We start from the raw sequence: 11,763 nt of genomic DNA, 5'->3' as shown, positions 1-11,763 counted from the left end.
CATCTAGAAGGAAGATTGGTGTCTAGTTTTTTTCTTGCTAGGAGGAGAAGAAGAAGAAGAAGCAAAAGCAGAAGAGGAGGATTGTATGCACCAGGACTTGACTTGTTTCCTGTTGTTGTTTATTAGCGAATAGTTTCATCTCATAGAAATAGGGAGACGTTTTCTCGGCTCCGGCCTGAACTTGTTTTTCCGAGGGAATCTTTGCTATAGAAGCAATAAGATTTCGATTTGGAAAATGGACTTTTCGTGCGAATGGTAATGGTAAATATACCTAGCCCGTTTGTTAGAGAATATCTGTTTACACCAAGATGTAAGACATGATTATTATTTACTAAAAGAAATGTAACATATTTCATTTACCGTATTCAAAAAATACATTAGCACAATGACTCCTACATCTTAATATCTATTTGGCAGCTGAAAGAACCCATAATTTAGCAATGGCGTTGTATGATTTGCAATAGATTCATAAATTATGTTCTGGTTGTGCAAAAATCATGACTACCAAAAAATGGGGACCATTCCCGACTGGCATTACAAATTTCAAATCATAACCTTTTCTTTCCCCCTCCCCCCCCAAAAAAAATACTGTAGCTTAGGGCCGCCCCACTTTGCCCAAACCCTTATTATCTCTCATATCCAAAAATATCTTTGGAACTTCTTTTCAACGAAGATAGATAGAGAGAGAGAGAGAGAGAGAGAGAAGAGAGAGAGAGAGTAGAGAGAGAGAGAATAAATGTTAGATCTAGGTCTAACGATATCAGCCATTGCGAGTGTTTGGCACCAGTGTTCTTTTGTGCAATTTTCTCCTCAGCCCTGACTGAAGATGGTTGGTTATCTGCTGCCAGAGTCTAAGAGCAAGAGAGAGAGAGAGAGAGAGAGAGAGAGAGAGAGAGAGAGAGAGAGAGAGAGAGCTATTTACGCCCAAATTCCCGCAGATAGTTCTCATAAATGAGGTTTACGGTCACCTCGCCTGTGAATATGGATATCATCACCTCGTGCCATGTGATAGTACCAATGCTTGTGGGATATTGCTTTGTCCCCTTCTTCTTCTTCTTCTTCTTCTTCTTAGACGAGATGTTGGTCGGGATTCCTCGCAACTGCTCTTCTTCTTATCAGAGTTCTTTTGACCGAGGGGCTCAAACGACCAAGCAATAGATTTTGGCTAAAGGGTCCCCGTATACGTTTTAGTACTACTCTGAGATAGAAAGGAATTTCCAATAAGGCGTCTATACGATCGAAGATAATTCTAGATATTCTAATGTGGATATTACTGCCTCCTTTTTTTTAAGAATTTAAGTGATGGCTGCGTCAATAACAATAAACCAATATATTTCTGTGGTGAATTTATCGCGGTTAAAGGTGTACGTATATTGAGACGGCAAACCCTCATAAAAAGGAAAAAACATGAAAAAGAAAATGTAATAAATGTTATTTGATTAGTATCAGAAGAGTACACTCTATGAAACTGTAAAAAGCATTTTGGCTGTCTTTCTATTTGAAATAACGCCATACGCAGTTTTAAAAAACTTATACTAATGATGCAATGGCGTTAGAAATAACTGCTGTGTCCTCTACGTTGTTTTTGCAGAGTCTTGAGCCGTTATAAATACCAACACGCAGACTCTCATGCTACAGTCGTTCTACCAACTCATCTAGAAGATGACCTGCGAGGAGGTCGAAAACGTCCCGGTGAATACCAGCTATACCTGCATCAACACCAGCAGCTCTAAACCAAAGATGACCCCAGCCTGGAATTGAACTAAGCCTACGGAATAATGCATGCAATGATAACGACCCAACCTGCTTGACCTGGCCCTGGAGATCCTAAGTTGATATTACCATTATACCAAAAGACTGTTTTAATTAATGAAATAAAAAGATCACCGTCACCATTTTTAAGATCTTTAGAATTTTCCAAATATAAAAATTAGTCAGTTACTAAGAAACATCTCTGAACCAGAGAAGCAGATTATAATGAAAACAGAAAAAAACTATCTATAAAATCTATTCGCTTAATTCTGCCATCCTCTTTAATGGTATTTGTCTAAAAGAGGGTGTTTTACCATAATATATTATTATTATTATTATTATTATCATTATTATTATTATTATCATTATTATTATTATTTTTTTTTTTTTTTTTTTTTTTTTTTTTTTTTTTTTTTGTGCTCTATCACAGTCCTCCAATTCGACTGGGTGGTATATAGTGTGGGGTTCCGGGTTGTTGCATCCTGCCTCCTTAGGAGTCCATCACTCTTCTTACTATGTGTGCCGTTTCTAGGATCACACTCTTCTGCATGAGTCCTGGAGCTACTTCAGCCTCTAGTTTTTCTAGATTCTTTTTCAGGGATCTTGGGATCGTGCCTAGTGCTCCTATGATTATGGGTACGATTTCCACTGGCATATCCATATCCTTCTTATTTCTATTTTCAGATCATGATACTTATCCATTTTTTCCCTCTCTTTCTCTTCAACTCTGGTGTCCCATGGTATTGCGACATCAATGAGTGATACTTTTCTTCTTGACTTTGTCAATCAACGTCACGTCTGGTCTGTTTGCACGTATCACCCTATCCGTTCTGATACCATAGTCCCAGAGGATCTTTGCCTGATCGTTTTCTATCACTCCCTCAGGTTGGTGCTCGTACCACTTATTACTGCAAGGTAGCTGATGTTTCTTGCACAGGCTCCAGTGGAGGGCTTTTGCCACTGAATCATGCCTCTTTTTGTACTGGTTCTGTGCAAGTGCCGGGCATTCACTTGCTATGTGGTTTATGGTTTCATTTTTCGTATTGCACTTCCTACATATGGGAGAGATGTTATTTCCGTCTATCGTACTTTGAACATATCTGGTTCTTAGGGCCTGATCTTGTGCCGTGTTATCATTCCTTCAGTTTCCTTCTTTAGCTCTCCCCCTCTGTAGCCATTGCCAATTGTCATCGCTGCTAGTTCTTTAGTCTGTCTCATGTATTGTCCGTGCATTGGTTTGTTGTGCCAGTCCCTCTGTTTCTTTCTGTCTTTCTCCTGTCTCTGTATATTTCTGGGTCTTCGTCTACTTTTATTAGTCCTTCTTCCCATGCACTCTTTAGCCACTCGTCTTCACTGGTTTTTAGATATGCCCCAGTGCTCTGTTTTCGATGTTAACGCAGTCCTCTATACTTAGTAGTCCTCTCCCTCCTTCCTTTCGTGTTATGTATAGTCTGCCCGTATTTGCTCTTGGGTGTAGTGCTTTGTGTATTGTCATATGTTTCCTGGTTTTCTGATCTATGCTGCGGAGTTCTGCCTTCGTCCATTCGACTATTCCTGCGCTGTATCTGATTACTGGCACTGCCCATGTGTTTATGGCTTTTATCGTATTTCCGGCGTTGAGTTTTGACTTGAGTATCGCCTTGAGTCTCTGCATATATTCTTTTCCTGATCGTGGATCCCTTACATCTCTTGGTGTTTTATATCTCCTCCTTCCATTATTCCCTAGGTATTTGTATCCTGTTCCATCTATGTGTTTGATGTTGCTCCCATCTGGTAACTTTATCCCTTCAGTTCTCATTACTTTGCCTTTTTGTATGTTGACTAAGGCGCATTTTTCTATTCCAAACTCCATCCTGATGTCCCCAGATACAATCCTTACAGTCTGGATTAGGGTATCTATTTCCTTGATGCTCTTACCATACAGCTTGATGTCGTCCATGAACATCAGATGGTTGATTCTGTTGCCTCTTTTCTTGAGTTGGTACCCGGCATCCATCTTCTGTAGTACTTTTGTCATGGGAATCATGGCTACTACGAAGAGTAGTGGGGACAGTGAGTCGCCCTGGAAGATCCCTCTCCTGATATTAACCTCTGCTAGTCTTATTCCAGAGCTTGTAAGTATTGTATTCCAGTTGCGCATTGTATTTTTGAGGAAGCTAATGATGGTATTTTCCTCTGCCCCATATATTTTCAGGCATTCTATTAGCCATGTGTGTGGTATCATGTCGAAGGCTTTCTTATAGTCTATCCATGCCATGCTTAGGTTGGTTTTCCTTCTTCCTACTGTTCTTCATTACCATTTTGTCTATCAGGAGCTGGTCTTTTGTGGCCCCTACACTTCCTTCTGCAGCCTTTCTGTTGGTGGGGGATGGTGTTTGTCTCCTCTAGGTAGTTGTATAGCCTTTCACTGATGATACCTGTTAGTAACTTCCACAATTAATTGGTAGGCAGGTTGATAGGCCTGTAGTTACTGGCTATATTTCCCTTACTCTTGTCTTTTTGTACTAAGGATGTTCTTCCTGTGGTCATCCATTTGGGTGCTTGGTGATTTGAGATACAATGCTGGAGTTGTTCTGCTATTCGTTGGTGTAGGGCCTTGAAGTTTTTTGAGCCAGTATCCATGGACTTCATCGGGACCTGGGGCTTTCCAGTTTTGGCATTTTCTTTAGTTGGTGTCTGACTGTGTCTGTCGTGATGTCTGTGAAATCTTTGTTTTATTCTCCCTCTTTCTTCTTCCTTGACTTCCTGGTAGCCATGTTGCATGTTTGTTGTGTGATACCGGATTGCTCCATATGTTTTCCCAGAGTCTCTTACTTGGTTCGGCTTCAGGAATTTCTGGGTGGTTGTCTTCCCCTCTTAGTTGGCTGTATAGTCTTTTTCTGGTTGGTTCCGAATAGTTTGTTCTGTTGGTATCCCTTATTCCTGTTCATGTACCGTTGGATCTTATGTGCTTTGGCCTTAAGCCTCTGTTTTACATCTTCTATGGTGCTGTTTAGTCCCCTCTCTTGTAATTTGTATTTCTCGTTGAGTTCCTCCCTTGTTTTCTTGCTTCTTAGCCTTTTTTCTGCCATCTCTTTCAGTTTACTCAAGTCAGATCTCATCACCATGATTTGCTTTTCCAGGCGCCTTTTCCAAGGCGGTTGCTGTTTTGGTTTCTGTTGGGTTGTTGTGCTGGTGGTGTTGGTGTTCGAATCCCCATCAGTTCTGCTACTAATCTTGCTCCTGCATATGTCAAGTTATTTGCTTCTGTGATACTGGTGGTCTGTATTATGCCCATTATTTCATTGACTCATTGTTTTCTCCCTTAATTTCTTGGTGTTGTAGGCTTTCATGGAGGGGATCTTTGTTCTCTCTGTATCTGGCTCCATCCATTGTCTGATCTTTTCTACCCATTCCGTCCTCTCTGTTACTTCGTCGGTGTTTCTTCGTGTGTCGTTGTTTGATACCTCATCGTCCCTGTCGTCTTCTGTGGCATCGTCTCTCAGTTCGTCTTCGTGTAATTCGTTGTCGTGTGACATTTCCCTTTCCAGTTCTTCTCTTTCTGTTGGGGAGAGCCAGTTCTTTTTCTTTATGTTCCTTACTTGGTCTGCCAGCCTCTGCTCTGATTGGGGGGTGTTATTCCTCTCATTCCAGATGTTGACCAATCTTCTTCTATATCCTCTCTCCGTCGGGTTGCTTATTATTATTATTATTATTATTATTATTATTTTATTATTATTATTATTATTATTATTATTATTCTTCTGTAGATGAAATCTAGTCACATGGCACAAGCACACCAAAAGGCCCATTGACTTCAACCTCCCACCGCTAAAGACACCCCAACACTGCAGCAGTAACTGATCAAGATCCAGAGCCAGTGATTTCCCATCTCCTTACGGGAGACGTTTGAGTATCATGCCACGACGCTAACCACTATACCAGCGGACCAGCTGGTGAATAGGTTTCAAAATGTAACAGGAGGGAAAACCTTGCAGTTGTTAGAAGAGGGGAGCAGGTGAGAAAGGAGACAGAGAAGATGGACTGAGGTATAGTAAAATTAACGAAAGGGATTGTAGCTAATGGCCGATAGAATACTGTGAAGAACGTAAAGTAATACCCAACCTTTGTAATACCTGCAGTGTACCGCACTAACCGCCCACCCCCCCCCCGTAGGACTTACTTTGAATCTTCAGCTGGACAGTCAACAGGCTATAAACCAACTGGAGATCAGCTTGCTAACAGAGGACAAGTTTCAAGGGAAAGGTGATAAATTATGTAATATGAAGTTTGGTAATGCATCAGGTGCTTCAAGTAGCCTCATGTTACAAGCAAAGACCCAGGGACACACTGTTCTCTGTTTTGGGTAGTTTGGAAACTCAAGTAGGACACATAGAGCTGATATTGGAAACTATCTTCCATAATTTTTCTGTGAAAAGTATAACGTGTAAACACTTAAGATACCGGCAAGATAAAATCAGCATTGTTTAATTTTTTCAATTTTCAGCTGAAGTCAAGATCACTTGGAAGGGCTTAACCAAAACAACAAACGTGCGAACGAGTACGATTAAGATTGGAATAAAAAAAAATAATAATCTTTCGATGCTGTTAAAAACATTCTAGAATCAAATAATCTTGGACCCTAAAGTAACGCCTGGCTCATAGTTCTCGCGATATTAATTTTCCGACCCTTGCAACTTGTAGCTTTAATTGCATGCAGCATCGAAAAGGTTGCTTAGGAGATTTTCCAACCTGAGGCAACTGAGTTTTCTTTTGAGCAACGTCTGCAAGAAAGAGGAAAGAAAGAAACAAGGATTCTAGTTAAGTCCAGATGAGTTTTATTTAGGTTTTAGTTGGTTTCTTTGTTGACAGACGGGGAGAAGGACTCTCTTCGTTTTAAAAATTTCCATTCGTTTTAAGTAAACATTTATCAAACAAAACTGCACAAAACCAAACAGAAAACAGCACTAATGCACCTCTCTCTCTCTCTCTCTCTCTTTCTTTCTCTCTCTCTCTCTCTCTCTCGTTGAACTTTGATGGGGCTTTGACGGCCGAAATGGTAGCGTACAACGCAATTATTTCTTTTATTAATTCATGCTGACTACGTGACAGTGAACAATATTTTCTCTGCTGAATAATACGAGGTGTTTCCGCTCAGGCAATGTTGGTTCTCACGTTCTGCAATTGGATCAAAAGTCCATCAACAGCACTCTTGTACTTGAGCCGTCTGTTAAGCTTGTAATTTATATGGTTTATGTTTGCATTTATGGAAATATCTCGTCATAAGGACTAAATTTTAGGGCTATTCAACCACCAAAAATGTGGGAGGTGAGTAGTATTATATCCAGCCCTTATGGAAAGAACTCTGGAAGAATTGCTACAAACGCACACATACACACACACATATATGGGTGTGTGTTTTTGTATGTGTGTGTGTTTGTGTTAAAATTATGGCCTTGAATTCTATCATCGCCTACCACATGCTTAACTTAAAGGAACATGAAGAGTGTCTCATATTAACAGTAAATAATCAATAAGGAGAACTTTGCCATGGAACATACTGCTGGTAGGCTGGGTTCTGTGTATAACTACCTTGATAATATTGATTATAATAGTAATAATAATAACGTTGTGCCTGAAGTAACCAATGATAATAGGCATTCCGGTTGAAATGACTAGCAGGGAGAGAACTGATTCTTGGGTAAAAGTGAGGATTGTAGTGGTTGTAAGGCCAAGGACTCTGCAACTTTTCTAAGTAATTATTCTGTAGTTCCCTTGAGAGAGGAGTATTTTGGGTAACAAACGTTGGCAACAAGTAATAGAAGTTGTTGTTGTTTATGTCTACAGTATTTGGACTGGGTCCCTCTGGGTAGGTCGCATCTCTCCAGTCATATTGCATGTTGTTAGAAGGATATTTCCATTCATATGTAAAGTCAGTTGGATGTGGTGCAGCAATTTTGGGCAGCTCTGTAGCATGTGATATGTTATGTCTGGGTACATCTGTGGCCCTAGCACTAGCGAAGGTAATCGGATTGGCATTGGTAACTAAAGGAAATGCGGGCGCTGGATATGTAGTTGTTTCAATGGCGATTGTCCCGATATCAGCACTATGTAAATTACTGGTCATTTCTTCAGTGTATGTAAATCCCTCTGAAGGGTCGTCAGCGGTGACTTCCTCTGAAAACAAGAGGTTTTCACCCTGCGGTTTTGCTAATAATGCTAATGAACTTGCAATGCTTCTTGTTCGACTAGGATTGACCACTAAGCGCGAATTTTGGTAAGTTTTGAGCAATGTGGTTTTGTCAGATTCATCTGGAGACAAAGTAAGCAATGAAAGAGAAACGGTACTATTTTCATCCATGTAATCGACAATATCGGATTTATAATCACCTCCAGATAGCAAGACCAAGTCCTCTGAATATCTTTCTGAAATATCCTCTATTGAAAATTCAGATATAGCCTCTGTCTGATCCAAAGGATTGTATTCACTTTGTGTCTCAGTAGAGGGTTCTGTTAATAAGAGTGGATTACTGGTTTGACCCATTGTTGAATACTCAAATGCAGGTTCTGACTGATGTGTGGAACTGGTTTCATTTTGTAGCTCTGTAGCAGATTCTGCTACTGCAGTTGTAGTATTAGCTTCACCCTCTGTTGAATACTCAGATGCAGCTTCTGTCTGATCTGTGGGATACTTTTCAGTCTGCATCTGTGTTGTTTGATCTCTTAGATAGTATTCCCTTTGTAGCTCTTCAGAAGGTTCTGTTACTACATTTGTGGTACTGGCTTCATCCTCTGTTGAGTTCTCAAACGAAGCCTCCATCTGATCTATGGGATAGTATTCACTTTGTAGCTCTGCAGTAGTTTCTGTTGCTTCAGTTGTGGTACCGGTTTGATCATCTGTTGAATACTCAGGTGCATATTCTGTCTGATCTGTGTAATAGTATTCACTTTGTAGGTCTGTAGTAGGTTGTGCCACTTCAGATGTGGTACTTGCTTGATCCTCTGTTGAATTCTCAGACGCTGCCTCTTTCTGATTTGTGAAATAGTATTCACTTTGTAACTCTGCTGAAGGTTCCGTTACTGCAGATGTGGTATTGGCGTCATCCTCTGCTGAATACTCAGATACAGCTTCTGTTTGATCTCTTAGATAGTATTCACTTTGTAGTTCTGCAGTAGTTTCTGTTACTTCAATTGTGGTACTGGCTTCGTCCCCTGTTGAATTCTGAAACCAAGCCTGTGTCTGATGTGTGGGATAGTATTCACTTTGTAGCTCTTCAGAAGGTTCTTTTACTTCAGTTGTGGTACCGGCTTGACCCTCAGTTGAATACTCAGATGCATATTCTCTCTGATCTGTGGAATAGTATTCACTTTGTAGTACTGCACTAGTTTCTGTTGCTTGAATTGTTGTACCAGTTTGAACCTCTGTCGAATACTCAGATACAGCTTCTGTTTGATCTCTTAAATAGTATTCCCTTTGTAGCTCTTCAGAAGGTTCTGTTACTTCATTTGTGGTACTGGCTTCATCCTCTGTTGAGTTTTCAAATGAAGCCTCCGTCTGATCTATGGGATAGTATTCACTTTGGAGCTCTGCAGTAGTTCTTGTTGCTTCAGTTGTGGTACCGGTTTGATCATCTGTTGAATACTCAGGTGCATATTCTGTCTGATCTGTGGAATAGAATTCACTTTGTAGGTCTGTAGTAGGTTGTGCCACTTCAGATGTGGTACTGGCTTGATCCTCTGTTGAATTTTCAGACGCTGCCTCTTTCTGATTTGTGAAATAGTATTCACTTTGTAGCTCTGCTGACGGTTCCATTACTGCAGATGTGGTATTGGCGTCATCCTCTGCTGAATACTCAGATACAGCTTCTGTTTGATCTCTTAGATAGTATTCACTTTGTAGTTCTGCAGTAGTTTCTGTTACTTCAATTGTGGTACTGGCTTCGTTCTCTGTTGAATTCTGAAACGAAGACTGTGTCTGAAGTGTGGGATAGTATTCATTTTGTAGCTCTTCAGAAGGTTCTGTTACTTCAGTGGTGGTGCTGGCTTGATCCTCTGTTGAATACTCAGATGCAGCTTCTGTCTGATCTGTGGAATAGTATTCACTTTGAAGCTCTACAGAGGGTTTCGTTACTGTAGATGTGATATTGGCATCATCCTCTGTCGAATACTCAGATACAGCTTCTGTCTGATCTGTGAGATAGTATTCATTTTGTAGCTCTGCAGTAGTTTTTGCTGCTTCAGTTGTGGTACTGGCTTCATCCTCGGTTGAATTTTCAAACGAAACCTCCGTCTGATCTGTGGAATAGTATTCACTTAGTAGGTCTGTAGTAGGCTCTGTTACTTCAGTTATGGTACTGGCTTGATCCTCTGCTGAATACTCATGTGCAGCTTCTGTCTGATCTGTGGAATAGTATTCACTTTGTAGCTCTTCAAAAGGTTCTTTTACTTCAGCTGTGGTACTGGCTTGATCCGAAGACACTGTAAATTCTAAATATGTTGACTCATCAAGCAAAATGTTCGCTGAAAATCCCAATTGATTTTCAGACGCTATGACAAAGCTATCATTTTCGTTCATATGATATACCTCTTCAGACTGATAATCACTGTACGTTGACTGTCGGATTTCCTCAGAAGTGGATATTTCATTATTATTTTCTGAATGCAGGGATATCAACTTTCCTCGGCGTATGTTGAAGTCAACGCTTAGTGTCTCATCAAATTTTTCAGTAGCAGGTGTAGACATAGCATCATCTTCGTCTATTGATAAAGAAGAGAGAGGGTCATCTGATGCATATGTCGAAGTTTCTGAAATGTAACTTTCAGATGCTAGTTCTGAAAATGCTAATGTATCATTTTGAGAGATTATTGATTCAAAGGTGACTGGTTTAGTTGTGCTGTTTTGAGGAACTTGATCGTTATTAGTTTGTGATGTATTCTTTGACTGCAAAGATATCGAAGTGGAGATGGTGATATTCTGTTTCAGGTGGTATAATTCATCTGGCTGATTGCTTAATTTCAGTACTGAAGCAACTTCAAGACCTTTCACTGAAATAATATGTTTTGGCTTATTCTGAAGTGAACTATGGTAACGAGTCCATTGGACTGCACTCTTATTAGCATTTTATCCACAAGCTGAATATTGGATTCTGGATTCTCTGAAGGATATGTAGAAATCTCTGAAGTGTTAACTGGAACACTTTGCTCTAAAGAGTTAAATTCTTCACTTTCAAGTGACACTAGGTCTATATAGACTTCTGTTGCAGAGTCACTCTGTTTTTCAGCACTGGATGTTATAACTGTATCTGAAGTCCTAGGTACATCAAACAGGGAATTAGTATCTGAAGATGTGGGGTTGAAAGAACTCAATTCATCAGAACTGTTTGTACTATCGAAATCGTAATTACTTTGGGAAAATATATTTTCATAATCATAAGTAGTATCTGAGTTGTCTTCATTTGAATACAGGAATACGTTTTCAGTATTACGTGATGTGATGTTTTTAGCCTGTTGCTCCATATCTGTTTCTTTGCTGAGAGTATCATTATCATCGATGTTTGTGGGGAAAAGCAGGTGATCAAACTGGCCCTTGAAAGGATACGTGTTAGGCTGTGTAATGTAATGAAAAGGTATTCGTCCAGACAATGTGGTAAGTTCATCCCTGAATTCTTGTGAAAGTGCAAAATCTTCATACTGAGTACTGTCTGAAGCTTCCTGCTTAGTTAGTAACAGAGATTCTGTGGTACCAGGGTACTCTTCAGTAGTGACACTTTTAGATTCCTCAGTGTCAGACTGATATTCACTTTCAGTTGGTGTGGTGACGTATTCGGTGTCTGTTAGGTAAGTCGACAAGTGCTCTATCTGGAGAGTGTCATTTTTCTCATACTGATCTGTAGTTTTATTCACCCGGAGAGAAGACACTCTTGCATCGTTCATATTCTCTCGGAATGAATCATTTGATTCTTCCGATGGATGTGGAATGGTTTCGAAGTTGGCGAATAATTGCAATGATTCTTTTGATGTTACGTTTTTGTT

General features: G+C 40.0%; 1 protein-coding gene across 1 annotated transcript in view; it reads right to left on the bottom strand.

The window, feature by feature from the left end:
• Positions 1-11,763, bottom strand: part of LOC135218499 (uncharacterized) — a 35,615-nt gene that overhangs the window by 13,350 nt on the left and 10,502 nt on the right. The gene's annotated exons all lie outside the window — the stretch shown is intronic.

Source organism: Macrobrachium nipponense, chromosome 9 (genome assembly GCF_015104395.2).
Source record: "Macrobrachium nipponense isolate FS-2020 chromosome 9, ASM1510439v2, whole genome shotgun sequence".
Taxonomy (NCBI): domain Eukaryota; kingdom Metazoa; phylum Arthropoda; class Malacostraca; order Decapoda; family Palaemonidae; genus Macrobrachium; species Macrobrachium nipponense.
Note: the sequence above shows the minus strand (reverse complement) of the source record. Positions and strands in the feature narration are given on the sequence as shown.